Source organism: Cyanistes caeruleus, chromosome 13 (genome assembly GCF_971803275.1).
Source record: "Cyanistes caeruleus chromosome 13, bCyaCae1.hap1.1, whole genome shotgun sequence".
NCBI classification, from domain to species: domain Eukaryota; kingdom Metazoa; phylum Chordata; class Aves; order Passeriformes; family Paridae; genus Cyanistes; species Cyanistes caeruleus.
The window spans coordinates 10,804,843-10,827,314 of NC_141713.1; the positions used below are offsets into that span (position 1 = coordinate 10,804,843).

The 22,472-nt window shown below is 39.8% G+C and overlaps 1 protein-coding gene across 1 annotated transcript in view; it reads left to right on the forward strand.

The window, feature by feature from the left end:
• The first annotated feature begins 11 nt into the window (after window positions 1-11).
• The window catches only part of LOC147650699 (uncharacterized), a 121,120-nt gene continuing 98,659 nt past the window's right edge, over window positions 12-22,472 (forward strand). Inside the window, exon 1 of the mRNA XM_086848393.1 lies at window positions 12-357. The gene's annotated coding sequence lies outside the window, so the exon portion shown is untranslated. The remainder of the gene's footprint in view (window positions 358-22,472) is intronic.

Sequence of the window (22,472 nt, forward strand, 5' to 3'; positions counted from 1 at the left end):
CGCTGGGCGACACCGTTACGTGGGGCCGCGCCCCCCCTGCCCTCCTCCACCGCCCCTCAGGGGTCCCGCCAGCCCCCAGGTTCCACCGCCCCTCAGGGGTCCCGCCAGCCCCCAGGTTCCACCGCCCCTCAGGGGCCCGCCCCTCAGCGCTCCGCCGCTCGCCGCTGGCAGCGAGGGGCCCGGGGGTCTGCGGGCAGCGCCTCCGAGCCCGAGCCGCGTCCCAGGGGCCCGGCACAGGGAGCCGCCCTGTCCTGCCTTGTGTGTGAGAGCTAAGGTTTTGGACGTGGCGAGTTCGGCCTTGGTGCAAGATGCTGACCGCGATACCCAGGTGCTCTGTGGTGTTTCGGGACGTAGAAGGTGAATCTAAGCTTACTCCTAAGTACCTTTTTTCTGCTGCGACAATTTCTGCTTATTCCCACCGATTCCCAGGGTTTCTGTGCCAGGCTGTGTGAGCACCGGGCTCGCCCTTCACTGGGGCAGATGGCCATGCCAGTTACATGAATGGTTAGCAGGGGCAAAGCTGAGACCCACACACATTTCCTCCCTTCAGACCCAGATCACTGAACTCCTTTGTCTGGTGACCTTTCCACAATGAAGTCATGTGTATAACTGAAGATTAAAGAGTAGAATGCAGTCTTTAAGCTTTTATAAAGTCATCACCCCTACCCCTTCCCCAGTCACTGGTTTTACAGGAAGATAGTTTTTTCCCTCGTGTCATTGCAGACATGTCTCCAGAAACATTTGCAACTCCATGATACCAAATGGAGTTTTGGGGCGTCCATTTTATTACTTGTTGTTTGTGAGGCGCAGGGCTGATGCTTGCATTTGTGAGCAAGGAGTGCAACAGGAACAGATTGTTTTGTTTCATTGCATCTAATCCCTCTAAACTCCTCAAATTCCTTGCATGCATGGTGTTTGGCTAATATGTGATCAACCTCACCCTAGGATACAGGAGATAAAGTGAGAAAGTGGGTGTTTTACTTTTGAATTGAATCAAACATAACCATACAGCCACTATTATTGTATGAATGAGAAAAATTGCCAAACCATCATAATTGTGTGGAATAACAAATTCTGTAGCAATTGCTGTTGCCCATTTCTGATCCCTCTGTGGCCCCAAATGCTTTTTACTAGAGCAAGAATGATTTACAGGAAAAAATAGATCATTTTGGTTTGGAAAGATTCAAGGATTTTCTTCTGAATCCCACTTTCCACCAGAGAAAACAGTACAAAATTCCCTACCTAAATTTCTGGTGGCTCTTTCCTTACATGGGTCAACAGAGAGGGTTTTGTTATCCAGGTAAGTGGCTTCCTTGCCACTGCTTCTCTTCCTTGAAACATATAATTGGCTTACTCTTAAAACTCCAGCACAGTTTCTAATATCAGCTGCTTCATGCCAAAGTAGTTTCGATTTTTTTTTTTCTGGTGTGCTCTTTTTTTAATTGCTTTAAAGTACTTATAAGCCTGCTGTTCTGATGGGAACGAGCTCTCTGCTACAGCAACATGTTCACTGTGTGGTTAGGAAAGCTCAGTCATGTGATTTCGGGATTTGAAGGTTTTGCTTTGGTCTGCTTTTACTCAGTGTTCAAGCTCTAATTCCTTTCTATAGACACCCCCTCTCCATGCATAGCTGAAGCAAAGCCAGAGCTTTGATTTTACTGAAGGTTTAAGTCCACTTAGTTTGCTGAGGAGTCATTGAGTGAAGGTGCTGTGCTCACACCATCGTTGCCAAGAACACCTCTGGAGAGAGCAACAAACGGAATAAAAAGCCTCTGGTGTCCCAGCATGAGGAACCACGCGCTGCCTGTCTGCATGCTTGACCCAATGCAGAAACACAGGCAGCCAGAGAAGGTTTTGGCCTCAGCATTGCTGGCTGCCAGGTCTGGGCTATTGCAGTGTGAGAGAGAGCATTCTGTGAAGCTGACATTGGTCAAATATTAGTGCAAATTCAAAGCATGCTGCTGCATTTTTTTAGCTGATGTTAAGATGAAGTTCCACTCTCTGATAGTAAAAATAATGAATAAATAAATTTTTCAGAGCTCCTGAAGGAGAGGGATGGGTGACTGTTTGCTAATCAGATTGCTACACTAATGCTCCACCAGGGACATGCTGAAAGACTGCTATGGCTGCCTGAGCACAGCCCTCAGAAAGGGTAAAGAGGCATCAAACTACAGCAGCTGCAGCTCCTTTCCCAGTGATCATAATCCGGTGTGAACTGGCTACGATGCATCTGAATGACCCACACAACTGGGAACAGGGAGCTGCCTTGCTGCCCAACCAAGCAAAGGGAGGTTGGGCTGTCTAGAGGTGTGACTCCAGCTGTGTGAAATTAAGGGGGCAGGTGGGAGAGAAAATGTTAATTTGGATCAGCTGTTGTATCTCCACAAATCAGGTGCTCATTTTTCTTGTGAGGAGACTGGGACTTCAGTTCAAGACTGAGGAGTTTTTCTATAAGCAGGGAGTTTGCTTAGGATTGTTTGAAAGTTTTTTTCTTCTACTTTTTTCACTATTTGAGCAGATGGACCATGGATAGTGAGGGAGAAAGGCAGGTGAGTTTATCAGAATTTAAGGGGAGCATTAGTAGTTGTTGGTAGGATCAGTCCTTAGCTAAAAGAGAGATGGGGATGGCATGATGAATTAATGACTGTCTTAAAATAACAACAAAAAAGTATTATTGTGTGGTGTTGGCCCTAATCAGTTTAGGAGAAGGAAAGGTTGGTACAGATCCTTGTGAGGAATCTGTGGTTAAGTATAGGTGATCATATGTGTGTAGGAATCCTCAGTTTCTCTGGCTTCCTTAATTATAAACATGCTTCAAATATTTCTTATAACTAAAGCTGCAACCTACTGTTTTAATCACAGTGATTAAAGCAGATCCATGTCTGCGTCATCCTTGCCTTGTGGTTTTGTTTTTTGGGATTTGTTTAGGCTTTTTTTTGTTTTTTGGTAGAGGTCTATATAAAAATATTCTGGTTGGGCTGGGTTTGGTTGAGGGTGCTCAGACACCCCCAGGGCTGGTATGAGGGCAGCTTGGTGTTAGCTGTCCCTCAGTGTTATGGCTCCTGCTGCAGGATGTAGAGCCTGTGTGACAGCCTGTGCTTGTACATACCACTTGTGTTCCCAGTCACAAGGCCTAATGTGCTGGCAGACAAAAATAAATCAAGATGTTTTCATCCTGAAACCAACCAAACCTCAATATTGTTGTGATAATCTGGTGTTATTCCTGTTTGGCAGAAAAGAAGTTGAGGATGAACAGGGCACTGACTACCTGGCCTACTGCTGTGTTGGGGGCTGCACTAGGGCTGCTCAGAGGATGAGTTTCCACACTCCTTTTCTTCTCTCTGTGCAGCTCCTGTGGCATCTCTGGAGCGTAAAATGGTGGCTTTTAAAAGAGCTGATAGAATAAATTCTCTTGCCCTGAGGTGCTCAGAAACCACCCTAAGGTGATGAGATAAATACTTTACTGTTGCAAAGTTAAAATGAGTCTCTTCAGTGTAACTCCATTATTCTTCATTTAAAAGATAAATATACCGTCATTGTCAGATCAGATATTCCCCTTTGTCAGCATTTCATGGCTCACTTCCTGGGAATAGATAGATTGATGATAGCTGTTTAATATTCTTTCCTTCATAACCACCAATTTGAGAGTTGCCAACTCTCATGATGGCTGCTGCTTTTCTTAAAGCATCAGCTTGATGTACATTAGCCACCCAAGAATCAGAGCTTTCTCTTTTTTTTTTTTTTTCAAATAAATAGTTGTAAAGAAAGCTTGAAAATGGGAATCTGAGCATCTAATGCTGGAAGCAAATAAGCACATGACAGTATTATTTTCAAGCTAATCTTATGACTTCTTAAGAAAGGGGAGATAGGTCATTCTTGGCTTTAGAAAAATGTCAAAGGGAAGGATTTGATTTCTTACTCTTAGCTCCAAGATCCAAATGCTCTTGCTGGGAATATCTCTGAAGACCACTGGAAGATACAACTCAACTGCAGTCCCTGGTGACAACCAGGAAAGCTGCTAAACTGTGGAATATTTTGTGGTAGCTGGTGCAGGCTGGTGTGAATCAAACTTATTCTAGGTCTCTTGGCCTTTGTGTTCTGACCTTGCACCTATGATGAATAGTTTTTGTTGACTCTAAGCTGTGAAGCTGTGAACACTACGTTTTCAGGTGGTCCATAATTAGACTTCAGTGTTAATTGTATGTCAGCTAAATGCAGGAAGTGAGCAACATGGTTATTTTTGGCATGTGGTCCATGGAAACATTCAGATGACATAATCAAGGGGAGGTAGGTGAGGGTGGGGAGCTGCTGAGACTGGTCTTCTGTGGGGCTTGCAGTTGTGGAATATTTTTCATGTATGCTGTGGAGTACAGTCATCACCTGTGACAGTGTGGCTCATATCCAAATCAAGGTGCATCTTATGGGTACCTACAATGTCAAAAAAGCTAAAAACTTCTTAGCAGAATGATTTTGCTTGGTGGTTCTCAGGTGAATTCAAGTTCAAGAGAAAGGAGGATATACTATTTTTAGTTGAAGAAAATTGAATCTGTTCATATTGGTGACTGGGGATTTCTATTTTTCCCAGCAATTCAAGTGTACAAAATTTCACCTTCCATCTTGAGGCTCAAAGACTTCTATCACTTTCTCTTCTGCCTATGTGGTAAAGTTCTACAGCAGTTCTCATGGTCTTAGCTTGCTCATCAGATGATCTCACCAGGTGATCTGTTTAAGACATGGAAGAAATCTCTTGAATTGAAAACAAAACATGTCTCAGATTAAATGTTTTTCAAATTTAAGTTAGTAAGAACTTCTCCAGTATTATTTGAGTGCTCCTCCATGTTAGCTGCTTTCCTTTGGTTAGAAGGTCTTATTAAGACAACTGGAATGTATTGTGACTGTCAGTGTTTGTGGTACCATGAAAATGAATGGTTTCACCATGAAACTAATGCTGGTTAACTAGGTTGATCACAACAGAAAATCTTGCCACAAAGACTTATATGTATATATATAGACTCGTATTTATATATAAATGCCTACATGTACCAAAAGAGCAGGGCTATTGCCAGTAACAATGCTGTAGAGAAGCTTCTTTGTAGAGTTCTTTTTTTGTCTCGTGAACAAAGTGAAGTTCAAAAGATTGTACACAGTCTAAAAAGATTTCAAATAAAGCCAGCCTGCTTCAAGTACCTAAGTCAGGTTTGAATGCAGAATGGTCAAGGAATGGAGCAAAATGATGAGGCTTGTGAGGGGCATCCTATGGATAAGATTAATTATTGCACCATGATCACTTCAGGCTGCTCTGTTCCATCCCTCCAGGAGTTTGTTTTTAGCCCAAATACACATCCACACTTCTATTTGTACACTGTTCATCAAGGGGTCAGGTAAATACACCACAACACATAAATGGCAGTAGATACTGGCGATGAATGAGTTATGGATTTCTTTGCTAACACCTTGGGTGGGTTTTTTCTTGATTGGTATTTTGTTTTGCTCCCCTCCCTCAACTATTCGAAGTCTTGTTTCTGTGAACAAAAGAGAATCAGAGCAGAAAACTCACTCCTTGCCTGCAAATTCTAAGCTTCTCTTTTCTGCCACTTTTGTGCACCAAGGAGTTCTGGTCTCTCAGTGACTTTTGCTCCCACTTGCTTTCTTTCCTCTTCCTGTTGACACAAACACTTCAACCAGTTGTTGTCCTTGTACATGCACTGGAGTATAAGCTTGTTTTTTCCACTCTTTGAAGCCTATGTTTACCCTGAAATTTTTTACTGCATTTCTTGCTCAGGCTGTCTTGAGGCTTGGCTTCATCTGCTACCTGCTGTCCTTTCAGTGTACCTCTCTTGAAGCATTTTGGAGAGCAAGGTGTGTGTTGAAGGCTGCGTGTCACGGTCTCTGTTGTCTCAGTGCATCTGCTGGGTTTGTTAAAGTTTTTCTGTTTTTCATTGCATTGCTAATGAAAAAATCTAGCTGCACTGGCAACTTTCAGCTGACCTTGAATTTGCAAGTACTTACGAATTTATATTCTCTATAAATAAATTGGAAATTATTATTCTTGTGATTAAAATATTATTCTTATGGTTATTGCCTACAAGTTCTGTAATCTCAGTGGTATCTCAGGAAATAAAACAAACTCTCAGTACATAAGTGTCTGTATAAACAACATCAAATCATGTTTTCTCCAATGCAATTGCTTCTTTTCATGTATTCCTATAACTGAACAGGCATTAGAAAAATAATTATTATTGACATACTGGAAAAAGGGACACATTTAATTCTATCTTACAGGTTACCAGGTTGTTTCACCAGGTAACATCAGCATGTACTAACATTATTTACGATGTAATAGATGTTGTTGATTTGAGGATGTTTCTCTGTTTCAGAAATGGATTGCTACAAGGCAGTGTGTTGCAAAATTCTACGTGCATGTGTTGGTTTATGTTACTGTGCATCAGTCTAGAGGAGACTTCTTTCATTTTAAAGCACTTTCAGTTTTTGGTGCACTAACTGTGGTGCTAAACCTTTGTTACTTTATGCGTGTTGTGAGATATTCCTATAATTCTTCCTCCCTTCACTCCTGTGAAGCCTCAGGGGTGAGGCTGACAGGGAAAAATCAGCTTGGTTGCTTTTTGGATGTGTTTTTTCTGAGGAGGAGAATATAAGAGTGATGAGCAGTTTTCTCAGGAGCTGGGGAAGAGGTCTTTGTTCCAGCCTGGCTGGACAGTGAAGCATAAGCCTGTTCTGCAATGAAGGAGGGTGTTTGAGGCATCAAGCTAAAGAGAGCAACCTTCTGATAAAACATAAATGAATGCCTGTATGCCAAAAAGATGGTCTAGATAGATAGCACTGTCAATCTGGAGTTTATGAAAACTGGCTGAAATTCAGCTGTAACTTCTTGGTAAATCAATTTTCCCAGTTAATATTTTGGGTAGAGTTCACGTAAATTATATCCAGAGTAATATACCAGTTCTACATATGTGCAGATGCCTGCCTTTCCTCTGGAAATGCTGTAATCTTTACATGAGGACAAAGGAACAAAATCAATTCTGTGCTTCTGCAGAGGAGATGACAGAGCTATTACTGCTCCAACTGAGCTGTGCAGACAACTAAAAGATAGAATTATTGCAATCTCTGAGAGTGTTTCTCTTTAGAGAGCTTTGGTGCAGTCCCTCTCTGCTTCCTCATGAGATATCACCAGAAATGCAGTTTGGGTTTTGTCAAAGGACTGAGTGTTTCTAAAGCTGGCATAAACTTCTGCTGAGTTACTACTGATTCCTTTACAATGCTGACTTAAAAAAACCTCCACTGTGAAATGGAGAATATTTAAAACCTCCTGCATTTAATAGTAATTCTCTCATTGCTGTATATGCTGGAGCATAATGTTTTCAATGTTCTAAGGCAACTTTTAAATTTCTATCAGACCTTAGAAAGATGAACATATTGATGCCTTAATTGCTAGCACAGAATGTATAGATAATACTGTATCTTTCACAAGAATCGTGTTCTGCTGACAGAAGAACTGATGTGATAGAGCTGAAACTTTTTCCCTCAGGATACAACAATTATTATGTCCTTCTGTTGCTAAAATGGAAGTCTCATATTCTCACATTTCATGAAATCTAAAAGCTTCTAGCTTATGCATCTGTTCCTTGGCCACTAGAAACATCATTTCATTGTAGTAATTTGTCACTGATAAACATAATCAACAACCATGGAGACAATGCACAAAGTATATGCAAGTTTATATAACTTCTTTCATTGACCATTTTCCTTGTAAGCAGGGCATGGAAAGCCAGGTCTCCCACTGGTGTTCTCTTTCTGCTGTCCAATAAAGCTGTTTCAGTACTGACTAGTTTACTCATAATAAGCTTTTACAAACAACTTTGACTTACCTTTTCCTGGATGACTTTTGAATGTTCCCATCCATTGCCAAAGATTTCTCAGCTGGAGTTTGCCTGGATGAATAGCTGAATCAGCATAACTGGCTGAAAGCCACCAGCTGTGATTAAAAATGGTGGGGATATAAGCAAATTGGCTAGAAATTGAATAGATACTCTGTTAGTAACAACTGCATGAATCCAATGGATCTGCTATCAGATGTTTTGGCTCTTTCTTGTTATACCCACTCCTGACCCTCTTCTCTCAATTTGAATAAGAACAGCTGGCTCAGAGGTTTTTGTAAATGTTGAGCTAATATTTTGCTTTCTTAAATCTGTTGCTGCTGGATTTCACCTGCCATACTGAGAAATTTGTAGTTAAACGAACTGTCTTTTTCCTGCAATTTTTTCCCATTTCTTTGAAGAGGAGCTTTAGTTTTGTGAACTGACTCCACAATTTTGTCTGGAAATACATCTTGATTTTTTTAGTGTTTTAATAACTTGGGCTGAGTTAAGACTCTGTGAAGCCTCATTGTGCTCTTCTGGTGTTTATGCCCACAAGAGTCAAGTCAGAATCGCTTGGAATAAGGAATGGCTTTAAATGGATGCTTGGATTTTTTCCTGTGAACTGATCTTGGAACCAGAACTAGTCATTTTCCAGTTAGAAGAAACTGATTTCTCTTTTTTAAAAAAAATTGTATGGTACTTATTTTGATTCTCTGGGGAGGGTTTTATTTATCTCCTGTCTAATGAGTTGATGCTTTTGGTAAGATACCTAGTGCAATCCCTAAACTTTAAGACAGGACAAAAAATGGAAATACAGGACTTCAGGCTTTTAAAATCTCTTCTTGAAAACACTTTTTTTCCAAGCACTAATTTAAATATTCTTTCAATGTTGAAGCAATAGAGAAAATTATGCAAACATTAACAGACTTTAAAAATATTCAATTCAACCATCCCTGAGATACTGAATACTGAATTTGCCTAATGGGATTTTCTGCTGTCCAAGAACTTGAAAATGTTATAAACACCAGTCTGGTTCCACAATTGTGGATATTTGACCTTTGGATGCTCAAGAGTATTCTCAGCTTTCCCCCTCCTGCTCTGAAATAGGTCTTGCTATGGCTGCTAGCCTCATAGAGTGTCTTGGTTACTCAGAGGTTCCACTTCTGATGAAGATAACTAATGTTTCAGTAACTGAATTGAGCATTTAAGTTATTCTCATTATTTGAGGTGGGGTTTTTTTTGTAATTTTTTTTGTTTTTTTCTTAATATGTTTCTACTCTCCACCCTGTTTGGAGCAAACCAACACTATGGATAAGACCTTTTTTGCAGCAAAAAATTCTTGTGGGCTGTTAGCATCTGTTAGTGCCATGAGGCCATTTCTGTGTAAATCAGCTTACTGCTGTGAAGTTATGCCAATTCTGACCAAACCACAAAGGGACTACTAAATATTCTAAAAGGTTTCAGTGAATTCCTACATCCTTATTTACCATACTCTCAGGTTCTAAATGTTAAAAGCCAGCCACAGGTCAGATCCAGTAGCTCTAAAGTTCTTTGGCAGTCCTCTTGGAGCAGATGCAGAGCTTAGGGAAGAGAGAGTGCAGTTGAAAACTTGCATAAACAAAAATCTTTTTGCTTTTGACTTCCAGCACAGGTTAGAACACTTCCCCCTCTCTCCCCACTCCCACGTCCCCCACTTTGTTAAAGCTCTGCATTTGGGATTACAGATTACAGTTCTGTCTGAACTAAAAAAATAGAAATCTGCCTGTGCCAGCACTCAGATCTGGGACCAAGCAGACTGTGACCCTTGTCTGATGGAAATACAAATCCCAGTGTCTGGAAAATCCAGATCTAAATACAGCCCTAAAGAGCTATCAGTGAAGGATCCATAGCATTGGAGTGCTATAGGGAGAAGGAGAAAAAAATGTCATTCCATAACTGTTAAAAACTAATGGAAAACGCTGTAGAAGGAATTAAAAAAAACTCAGACAATACTCTTACTAAGGTATTTCCTGAACCTACACTGAAACAAAATAGTTTAAAGCTTAGCCTGTCAGCCTTCTTGTGCTGGCAAGACTGTGAAGACAGCAAAGTAAATCCATATGCTTAGAATATGTAAGGAACAAGCAGAGCTACAAAAAAACCTGTTGTGTCCACTTTCACTCATCCACTCCTTGACTCGGTTTCTCTCTGGTGTTTGGATTTTAGTAAGAACATGGTGCCTCCTACTGTCCTTGATACACAGCATTGTTATGTTTGGATTTGCATAGCCCATTTTGGCAAGCCAGCCCCCTCTGCATGCAGGCTTATCTCTGGTTAGTGCTGGTCTTACACCCCTTAAATGCTTCTCTTGAGCTGCAGTTCTGTGGTTATGGTGCATTTTGCTTGGGCAGTATATTTAGCAAATTGTGTAGTCAAATGATTATGTTAGACTGAGTGGTTGACATCTAGTACACAAATAATTATGACACTAAACTTACTATGTATGAGCTGGAGCCGTAGCTGATTCCAGTGACAGATGGAAAACTCCACTGAACCTTTTATTGGCCATATGCCATTTCTGAGTGTTGGCCAACAACAAGATTTGTTGCTAATATATAATGATTTAAACAGTAAAAAGAGCAGCTGCACTTTGATTTTTGGTGCCTTTACTACAGGTTTTCCTGGAGCTTTTGAATCTCTACTGCTGCTTTCTAATGCAAAGCTGTCACTTCTAGTCTGTGAGAAGAGACTTTATCTTCCCAGCACTATCTGTGGTAGAATTTTATATTTTGATACTTATAACTAAAGCTTACTTCTGCCTTTTATTGCATTATTAAGTTGACAGCATAAAAATCTTCTGAAACATGGAACTGGAAATGGCTTGGAAGAAACTGTCTCTGTTGTGAAGTACTGCAGCAGAGTTTTTTCCAGGCTGTCAGTGAGTCTTTTGTTTTATGGCCTGTTTGAGGACTGGGAGAGCAGCAATCCTCCAGCTGTTCAGAGAAGACAACTTTCAAAGCACGGTTCACTGAGAGGAGCCCCATGTCCTGTTCACAGTATTACTGGGACAGCACTTGCAAATGTGTGTGTAGATATAAAATGCAACTGTTACCTATGCAGAACATGTTATAGTGTTCCTACTAAGGCTGGTGGAGCAGGAAACTAGCTACCATGCCATGTTTTGACCTTTGTTTCTCCTAAAGAGGGCTTAACTGCACCGTCCTTTGTCAGCCTGCTCATTCCAGTATTCATCCAGAGAAAACCAAGATTGGAATCTGGAAAACAGATCTGTTCTGGCATTTGGCCCAGCAGCAAAAAGCATGGTAAGGAAGGCACATGGCAAGGTGTATTCCAATAGAATTTTTTTTTTTTTTTTTGGTGAAAAAAGTACACTTTATTTTACAAAATTTGTATTATGAAAGCTTGAATACAATGAAAATGACTAAACATTTGATCATCCTGAGCATCATCAACCTGCACTGCATTGAAAAGGACTCAATGCAGTTGGGTTTCTAGCATTTGTGTTTGGCTGATCCTGTGGATCAGGTAGAAATGATCATGTTGCCTCTGTGCCAAGGGAGGCATGAAGTGGTTATTGCATTAGGTAATTAGGAATTGCATCCTTTGAAAGTGTCAATGTATTGGCCCTGCTCATCCCTTTCTTCAATGGACCAATATGTTTGTTTACTTATTTATCTTGTATCTCTTCCCTTAGCTCTGGAAAAAACACGTAACTGCTGGCTGCAGGCAGATTGTCTCTTCAGAGCTAATAGCTTCTCTCTTGTAGCTTGAATGTTTGTTGGGTTGCTCCTTATCTAGCTCATAGTTTTTCTTTTCTGTCAGATTCCTCCTACACTCCTCTTTGATCTTACCTACAGAAACCTATTTGTCTCAAACAGTCAAGATGAGCTATGCAAAATGTTCATAAAGTGATACAGCTATTTCCCAATTTGTCACATCTTGTGAAGCATTGGACCCATGTAAAACCCACATCAGCCATGAGGATAGAAAACAATGTAATTTGTATCAGAACTGAGAAATAATAGAGAGCGCCATTTCTGAAAGAGGTTTATAGTGGCTGTGTTCTCAATCTGAAATGATACCTACTGGGGAATAATTTTTGAGTGATGTGGATTCCCCTGTGTATCACCTCTGAGCAGTTAGAATCAGTGTCCCATACATGTTTTTAGATTGCATAGCTAGTGCCTGACACTCTGAGCATCTGTCCAACAGAGGCCAAATATCCTCATTCATTTCTGCTTTTTTACTCTTTTTTTGATGTTACTTTATTTGCTTCTTTTGGACTGGGATTTTTTTGTTTGTATACCAGCTTACACTGAGAGTTTAAAGGCTACAGCTGTTTTTCAGATCACTTATGTCCACATATATTACCCAAAACTGAGAGAGAAGAGGGTAATTCTAAAAGCTGTTGGGAAGATTGGTGAAGGTTGTTTCTCCCCTCCCCAAGTTGTCATTATGTACTTCCCATTGATGTTTATAGGCAGTTGTGTGTGCAGTCAGTCAGGAAAGAATCAGATAACAGAAAATGATTATGGAAGCAATAAAGCTCTACAGTTTACTTTTTCCCCCTCAATAAATTGGTTCTTCCTCCATATAAAAAATGAAATTATTTTTCTGTCTGACAGGTGTACTGTGGGTACTGTTTAGCCATGGTTAGCAACATTTCCTTGTGATGTTATTTCATAGCGAGACCAGTGATTTACAAGTTCAAGATAAGAATCCTTGACACCATCACTGCAGTGTTTGAAGCAATTAAAAATATGATGATTTTTGAGGTGACATGTACAAAAATGAAAACTCTTCAGTAGAATGCAGGACTTGCTGGTGTCAGCTGGTGATTAGTATTTGTTGTCTTAAAAGCCCAAGGTTATTGCAGTCTTGTCTGGTTTAACACAGCAAGCTCTGTGTGATGGGCACGACATGCTTGGCTGAGTGCTGTGGCTGCAATTTCTCTTCAGCTGGTACTCATGCAGAATGAGCCTGTTAAGATCTTCAGCCAAATCTGGTTGAGCAGTCATGCCAAGCATGTCTTTAAAATCCAGGGGTGTGAGTAGAGACTTCCAACAGGTAAAGCAACAGTATATGGTGAATGTTTCTGTAACTGTTATTTAGTGTACTTGGATTTTCATAAAATGGAAATAATTTTCTGTATTGAAGATTTGTGATGACTTGGAGGGGAATGAAAAATAATTCCTACTGCTCTTTGTGGCTGTTCTACATCCACAGTGATTTCTGGGGTTTGTGCTATTAGTGGCCTTCGCTTGGTGGGAAGTGAGTGTCTGCAGCAGTGCTGTGCGGTAGCCACTTGGTGTTTGCTCCAGGCACATGAATTATTGTGTTTAATCTGGAGCAGATTGGTTTACCCCTTGCCTTTCAGTAGCTCAGCCCACTGTTTCCTTGTGTGTTTTGTTCCACAAGTGCTGCACGGGTCTGTGCTGTGTCTGTTTGTGTCTGCAGGTGGATACTTCACAGCTGTCTGGAGACACTGACCCTACAAAGCACAGAGAGCAGTGTGATAAACAGATGCACATTGCTGTCTTTACTAGTGCTGGAAGGATGAGTTTAGCAAGTTCCTCTCATATCTATAGCCTTTAAAACAAAGACAGTGTCAATATTCTGTGTAGGAGTAAAAAAATCATAACGTTCTAAAGATTAGTGTTACTTGAGAAATCATTTTCTTGATTATGCTGTACATGGGAAACAAAACAGGAGCAAATGCTCGAGTGTTTTCTGATAGCTGAGACAGGAGATGGCATCTGTTGCAGTCCGTGTGGATTTATTAATGGAGTGACCCTGTCTCCCTAGAGCTTGCTTCTGTCACATGTTGCCTTATTCTGTGTTCCCTATTGGAGCACATGCGAATACAGTGTGCAAATGATAATTAATTTTGTTAACACTTGTAAGGAAAAACTTATGTTATTAGTTCCATACTGGTGTTGATGATGATAGATGTATCTATATAGATACAGGCAAAAATATAATTACAACATTCATGCATTTGATTACTTTATTTTGATTTTCTCTTGTTGCACTGAATATGATATATAATTAGAATATTGAAAGAGAAATTTTTACAAACTAAATCCTGGTGACCTTTTAGTTCCTAATCTCAAAGCTGTCAAGAGAAATCCACATGCTTTGGAGTCATATCCAAATGCAGACAAATCTTAGGTGCAAGAGGAATGGCTATTAATCAGCAGTTGTGCTTATCAACATTTTAATTATTCTGCCCCTAACTGAAGTGATAGGTCCTGTGTGTTTGCAACTGATTTTGGATCAAGTTCTGAAGGGACATAATCTACTCTGGTAATAAAATACTTAAGTTGCTACGTCATTGTGGATCTAGCAATTTACCTATATGTGTAAATTATACTTAATACCATAATACTCTGAGACAGAAACAGTCACAGCCAGATACTCTTAAATATTTTGTTCTCAGGAAATTCACTTGTTTGAGTAGCCTGTAAGGTTGTGCATATGAAACAGATGATGTTTTTCTGAGGTTTCTGTCTGCTTCAGGTATATCTCTGCCATTGTCATCCCAAATATGCAGTGAGGACATTTGGCAAATTTAAGAGCTCTCAGAAAGCAAATGTTCCATCACAACTAATGTTCTCCTCCTGCTGGTGACAATATCTCAGAATATCAAAATGAATGGCAAAAATGAAAGCAAAAGAGCATTTATTTGACCACCAGTGTGAAGCATCAATGTGAAATAAATTAGAACTTGTCTGCTTAAGACTTTTCTTTATATTTTTGATTTATACACTTTTATGATCTCTTTCCTCTGTTGACCTTGAAAGCACTGGTTATTTATTAGCATAATATGATTACATTCCTTTCTGCAGGGTTTAAGATGAAAATTGAAACCTTGCAATAATTTGACTAAAAGCTGCTAGAGCATTCAGCCAGCTGTCGAAATTTTAAGAGAAACCATATTAAGCAAAACAAAGTTGTAGCTATCTAACTGATATCTAAACACAGTCAGCATAGCTACCTGGGCAGGAGGCACTTTGGCTGGCTTAATTTGCTGGCTACAGATATGAAATATTAGCAAAATGCAATTTGGCGACAGTTTACACACTGTGGGCCATGGACTCTTCTCAGTCCACATGTGCAGCATGTATTATAGCCAAATTAGATGCATTTATAATTAATTCTCTCCCTCCCTCTCTCTCACACACATTCTGTTCTGTACAATCTGTATTTGTGACTGAGATGGACCAGGGCTTTGTTAATTACATGTCCAGGAAAGCATAGCTTGCTATCATCTTATTGATTCCTTATGGATAGAAGTGGCTAAGAACTGACTAAAAACTCATGGCAGAAATAGCAGCAGCAGTATTCTTACCTAAAATGTGATGGCAGTTTGTTTAAATGGTGGGTTTTACCTCTTGGAAAAAAATTCTACTTTGGCTGTGGGTGACTTAGTGTTGCTAATTCCCATTTGGCCAATGCAGTGGATACGTGCCAGAACTTGCTTAATACCCTTTCTTGGTCCTAAAGGTAATTAATTTTTTAATGCTGAAGCAGTCATTAGTTTTGGTAAGTAACTCTTTTGCTTTATTTTGCTTTATTTGTTATTGCTTGTAATAAAAGTTGTAATGGCTGTTGATACGTTTAAATCTGTCAAGAAGACCATTATATTCTCAAAATCTTGCTTTGAAAGTATGTGCAATCTTGGTGAGTTGTCTATTACAGAATTATCTTGTTTGGATTCTGTTGCCTGCAGAATGTGAATTAGTATTTACAGGAGACATAAGGACAAGTTTATTTTGTAAGGTTGGACACAAGGCCAAAGTGCTACCAGTGCAGTTAGTTACCTACATGGTAGTTGTGGATGTTTGAGGGAACAGTCTGTTACAAGGTTTCACTGAGTCTGAAAAGCCTAGAATTGCTCTGTGGTCAGACTCCAATACCCAAACGGGGGAAAACAGCTTTAAAGCTTTTGTGTTGTATGTGCTGGGGTTGGTTTGTTTTAAATGGAAGCTGTTTGGTATTGAGCTCAATAACTGTAAATTCCAGTCAGTTTTCTCTTGGATGGATGGAATATTCCCTCTGCAGTTCTTCATACTGAGTACTATAGACAAATGATAATTTACTTAGGAACACTTACTGTATTTTGTTTCAAAACACCTGCTGAATTGGCAACATTTCACAAATGTGTTATTTTCTCAAATAATCTCTAATACTGTATCAAATATTTTAATATTTGAAAAGAAATTCTGAATGGGACAGAAATTCTTGTAGCAATAGAACGTAAAGGTAATTTTTTACTGTACAAAATTTCTTTTTAAGTTCTTGATATGCTATTATTTTAAAATGGTGTGGGAGAAAACAGCACTGAGGTCTGTTAAATGATTAATGTGCATTCTCTGAAGTCCAGATTTGAGAGAATGAGGGGGAGAAAAGACAGGAAACAAGAGATTAGCTATCAGTGGCTAAAAAGTTCAGAGAAATACTTGTTCTTCTGCTGGTATCCATTTCTGAAAACAGCTCAGATGGCTCAGGGGTGATGGATATAATTATTTCACTTCATTCCACCATTGTTTTGCAGTGATATGTAACTAAGCCTTGCCTCTCTTATGCCTAAAAATGTACTTGTGTTATTCAAACATAAATTCAGTTTTCATCTTGGATTTGGTAGAGATTATACTACAGGCTGTTCTGTTAGGAAAATTTTTAAATGGGTCTCAAAGCCTCATAGTGAGGGAATTGTGCAGCTAAGGAAAAGGTCACAATTAATCAGAAATGTGTTCTTAAATGGCATGTTCCTAACTGTTGTGAGGTTCTGCAAACTCCCTCTCTCTTTCTAAATTGCCTGAATGGGAGGCTAAAAGCTATGTACCTTGAAGACTGAGTCACAAATCAGTAATGTTGGTTGGTTTAACCCATGCAATCCCACTCTGCTCCTGCACCCCATACATGGATGAAATGACACCTGCTCTCTGTTCAGCCCCCTTCAGAGTCTTAGGGACAGTTTGCAGTCAGAACCTGCTGTGCTCTCTCTAGAGGCTGTGACCCTAAAGCTGAGAGGTTCCTCTGAGCAGATTCTGTGTGGTGCAGACCCCTTGTATGTGGATCCATACCGTGTTCTGAACAAAGACTTCCCCCCTGTATTGCAAAATCTCCCTCATTTCCTCTGGATACTCTGTCACCAGCTTGTCAGCTGCTTGTTATGGACTGCTCAGTTCATGCAACTCTAGCTCGTTACTTACTCAGAATTAAAGTGGTTAAAATTTGATCAAGTTCCCTTCACAAGTATGTGAATATTTTACTTCGGAATGAGAGTGTTTGCAAAGTGGCTGTATTTAATGATTTGATATTGAAAGGTAATTTAGGTTAGTATTCTTCAGCATGTGTTGTTCCTTCCTTCCTACCCTGTATACTTGGTCAGGATTTTAAATCTTGCAGTATGGGAAAAGCCTGAAACCATGAACCACAGCTTGGGATAGCAAAAGCAAAAAAGGCTTAAGAGAGTAGTGAGAAAATGGTTTTTCTAACCCCATATTCACCTCCCAATATTGGATGAATTGCACGTCTGTAGACCCATCTGGCACTGCAGGGGAGTAATATCCTTTATGACAAAGACATTTTACTTAAGCATTTCTTCCAGGTCTGGTCCAGAAGGGGGAAATTGATTTAGCCTGTGATGTTAGAAACCAAAATCAAGAAGTGTTGAGACAGAGGGCAAGTTGCACTGTGACACCTTCTGTGCATTCAGACTAGAAACTGGATCCTTTCCCTATTGCAGTGATCTCCCCTTCTCATCTGTTGCTCCCTTCTTATTCATACACATGCGAAGTCACATGTACTGTGCTGACAGCACTGCAACTGTTCTGGAATCAAAGGACTCCTCATATGAGCTCGTCTGCTCTTGCTGTAAATGCCAGTCTGCAAAGGACAAATCCTTGGACTTTTTTCATCCCAAAAGGAAGCCTTTAGAAGAAAAATATTTTTGCTGGGAGTGTTTGGGAACAATATCCCGAGGGAAAATATTTTTTTCTTCTGCTGATGCCAGTCTGACTTCTGCAGCTGAAGCAGTCTGTGGAGCTGGTATATTTGAATGAAAGGACAAGGACTTTGGTGAAGTTTATTTTGGTCCCTTTGGCTCATGTGAGGAAATGGGATGCAGATTGTATGTGTGTGTCTGATGTGTAAAGTGATAACAACCGTTTCATAAAATACCAGAGCCTGTAGTCCATTCCTAAATAGAAGATTAGGGTTTAAAAATACTAGGCTTTTGACGTTCTATTTGATAGTTATTTTTTGAGAGACTCTCTTGTGTTACTGCATTTGTGAATACTGTGTGTATCCCTGGCCAACAACTTCTTTCCCTCTGATGCAGTGGTTGGAAACTTCCAGGGTGGCAGAAGGGCTGCACAGCAAACAATCATGTCTGGACTGAACTTCTAGATGAAGGGTCTTGTTTCAATTTCATTTTGGTCATTTGGGTTTATGTAGCTCAAGTAATCTTTCAGTGACCACCAGCCTCAGTGTTCATGAGCATAGTGCATCAGCCATTCTTTCTGGGGAGCAGCAGGCCTGTCAATGCTAGTCCCAACTCTGATAGAAGCCTGTTTTTTGGGAGTAAGTACTTTGTATGAACCAGAATATCTTGCCCAATTAGGTTGATTAGGGATGTTGGCTTTGAAAAAAATGAGAACTTCTGGTGAGGTAATTTCATTTTACTGTTTGAGGATAGATAGAAAATGACTTTTTTTTTTCTCCTTCTAAATTGAAAGCAGCTTTTCATTTTTTAAGCTCTTTTTCTGCATGTACAGCATATAACCATAGTGAAAACCAGACATTTAGATTGATTTGTAATAATTTTATGGGAAGTTGTTTCATGAATTTCTATTAAAACTATGCAGAAAGCTGAAGAAAGCTCAGAAGTTTTCATGAAACCAAACCTCTGTACTTCACACACCTTTCATGCCAGTCCCTGCAGTGTTTCCACCTAGATCTCTGAAGTGTACTGCAATGGGGATACATGTGCAGAGCAGCAAAAACTTCAGCCTGGTGTAATGTGTCTGGTCCACTCCATATGATTTGTACTTGTATTTTCATTGGTGTGATCTAAAATTAGCAGTGATGATTAGCTGACAATATGATTCTATTGCTTGTTGATGACTGTCAAATTTTGTGGCTGTCGTGCTCAGAATATGAAATATTCAGTGATTATTTAAAACAGTTGTATGAAATGAAGTTTGAGAAATCCCTAATTGTTATGATATAGGCTCATTCAAATCATCTGTCAGAGCAGTGCTACAAATGTACCACAAGAGAACTCACTGTAAAAGAGGAACTGAACTTGTTTCATACTATTAAAGTCTGAAGTTTTGTCTCTTACAGCTTGGACTTAGACTTGTGGAAATTGTTTCACATTGTATGCAAATGGAACTCATTCCAGGACTGTTATGGGTAGCTCTTAATATTTGTATTTCTCTTTTTTTTAATCTGAAGATGAAATGTCATGTTTTTTTCTTTGTTGTTGTAGCTTCTCCCAGAATTGTGGAGGGAACAAAATACACAAAAAAGCAAAATTGATTCTTCATGTCTGCTGTCACAAATACTCCCTTGAAAAAACATAATGGTAAGGATGAAGATTGGTACATTTGTTAGGAGAATCAGCTTGCTAGCAGGACATGATGTGGAACCTCCTCATCAAGGCTCGTAGTTCACATGCAATTGCACATTTATACTCTCTGATGGACTGAAAGAAGGACTCTTGAAAAGCCAAGATGCCATTATGAATCTATCAGGCTGGAAAGCTGCCATCAGATTAATATGAGCCTGCTCAATTTTTCAAAACATATGTTTTTAAAAGAACAATGCTTTGTACTTTGTTTTCAACCAATAAGTCATCCTTTCAGATACAAAAGATGCACTGAAACAGAATTTGTAACTAATTTAAATTAGGATTTTTTTAGTAATTGTAGAAATTATTAAGACTGGTTCTGAAACATTTTTCACTTCCTTTCTCCTTTTCCTGTTTTCCTTATTTGGGTCTTGTAAACATAGTGGTAGGTGCCCGATCGATCCACTGTTGCAGAATCCCTAGGAGAGGGTGGCAGGACAGAGGTTGCTGTGGTCAATAGGCCTGGCTGGGAGAGAAGGTGCCCTGCAGCAGAATGCTGGTACACACTGCTGATTCCCTGTTTCTGGGGCATCTTGCCTGAGCCTCTCAATCACTTCCTTGATTTTCTAGTTCTTCCTTAACTTAGGACTAAGGAGCAGGGCCAGCTGGTGGGGCAAGAAGCCATTCTGTCACGCAAGATCAGTAGGAACTGGAGTGCCACCAAACCAGGCGGTGCGAGGGTGGACAAAGCAGTAAAGGGGCTTGGGATGGTGCCTTCCCTTCTTGATGCTCCCTGTATTTCCTGCTGCCACTTGCATTTGTGGCAGCTTCCTCTCTTGGCCTGGCTCTGCTGCCTGCTTCCAGACACAGCCCGTGCCTGCTGTGGTGATCTGTGCTGAGCGAGGGAGCGACACCTGAACTGTGCTGTGCCCATCTGTGCGAGTTTGGGAGTGCCCAGCAGAGCTGGAGATGTGGGCTGTGAGCTCCCACTGCTCCTTCCACTGCAGAGCATGGGGAAATAGAAAATAACCCAACACTGTCAAATGATGTCTGGTGCAAAACAGGCTTCGATTCAACAATTGCCCTTATTTTGGCATTATTGGATTAGGAAAAAAACTGTCATGGTATTGAAATAGGACATTAAAGACATGAAAAGTGGAAAGTAATGCTTCAGGTGATGCCAAAAATGGGCATTCAGAGCCTTAACACAACTTTTAGACTGGTTGGTGAGTTGCTTCATTCCTTGTATTCTTTTCAGCTTGTGAAAGTGCTACAGAGATTAAACTGTATCAAACTTTTTTTCTCACACTGTTCACCATTTAATATAAACACTTTACAGATGAAACAGGAGCGTTAGTTTGCCTAAGAAAGTTGGCAACATGAGAAGTTTTAATGAAATTTTCCTTACATGTTTAGAATAGCAATAAGTAGCAGAATTTCATTCTGTTTTAATGGTTTGCATGTGGCTGCCTGGAAATTCAAACCCCTGGGAAAATCTCACAATGCTAAATGTGTTTTCATTTGGTGTCAGACCCCTCTTCTTTCCAACCTTCTCCTCCCATCTATAAGGTTTTTCACAGGATGGAAAGTAATTTTTGAGATGTTCAGTGTTTTCATTTTATGAATGTAAAATCTTAAGTATAATCTTTATTTGGTACAACTGAAAATCCTGTCACTGGGAAAAAAAATCACATAAATTTTATTGCTTCAGTATTCATCAAGGGAGTTATTGATATATTCTTGCAAGATATTTAGGCTTCTGATAAAACTACATTTCCCACAGAGAATGTAGCTCTGTCTTACTTTGGCTATGATTAGTACCAGCCAGCAGCAATCCTATTAGCTTTTCTTAAGATGTGAGGTCGAGTTTAAAGCAAAAGCTTCAGTGTGTTTACATGTTTGTGCAGTTCTAAGAATGCTATTTTATGCAACTTCATGGACCTTATCAGCAACAAAGAATAGAGAAAAACTGGGCTGCTGACTGTAGGGATATATAAAACAGTGACAAAACAAAATTACACATTGATAGTATTGGCAAGTGGGATTTTTAATTGTTGTAGTAGCCAAAATTAATGGTTTTATGCATCATGATAATTGAAACCAGTTATTAATTTGGTACTCAAGAGTGATAAAGGAGAAAGTTGATCTGTAATTAGCAAAAAATGCAGTCTTGGATGTCAGCTGGTGGTAGTATTTTTTTATCCCTGGTGTAGGTCACAGATTCTCTTCCATTAATTCTGTAAGCTTAATATTTTTATTGTTAGCATATTTTAATGCCTTCATTTTCCTTTAATTTGAAGACTCAGAGCAGTATTTTACTGTCTATGAATGAGTGTTTGTTTAAAAAATGCCCTGATGTAAAATGCTGAGAGGGTTAGCTTTGGTTTTTTCTTTACCTACTGTATACTTTTTCTGACATGTTAGATTAACTTTCAGCCTCAGGCCAATCTGTCAAAGAAACAGGGAATGTCTCCTGCTATGACAGATTTGCCAGAGGCTGAGGTTTGAAACAAGCTTGGTATTGCTTCTTACACAAAAGTAATTTCTCCCTACTGAAGAGAGCTATCACTGAATCAGCTGAACAGAGCCTCTGACTTGCATTACTAGGTTCTGATCAGAAAATCTGCAACAGGCATTTTTTTCTAATAAACTTATATGCCACAAAGGAGCTCTGTCAGTATGACTGCGGGAGAACTTTCAGCAATATAAGGTCAAAATAATTTCCTCAAGGATATCAGGAATCCAATATATATTTTAAAAACTTTCCCTGGTTGACTTCAGTATTGTTATCATGTTGGGTGAATATACTGCTGCAGAGGTAGACCCATAGGTCAGGCTTTAGCATAGAGACAGGACCTGCACTATAATCCTGGCATCTGCTCCAAAAATAAAACCACCCCACTCCTTAAACGTGACTCAGTTTCCTGCATGAGCGGAACAAAACTGAGCTCTCCACACCCCATTTGTCCTGCTTTGGCTGTGGTGCTGAGGTGCTCAAAGCTTCTGTACATCCT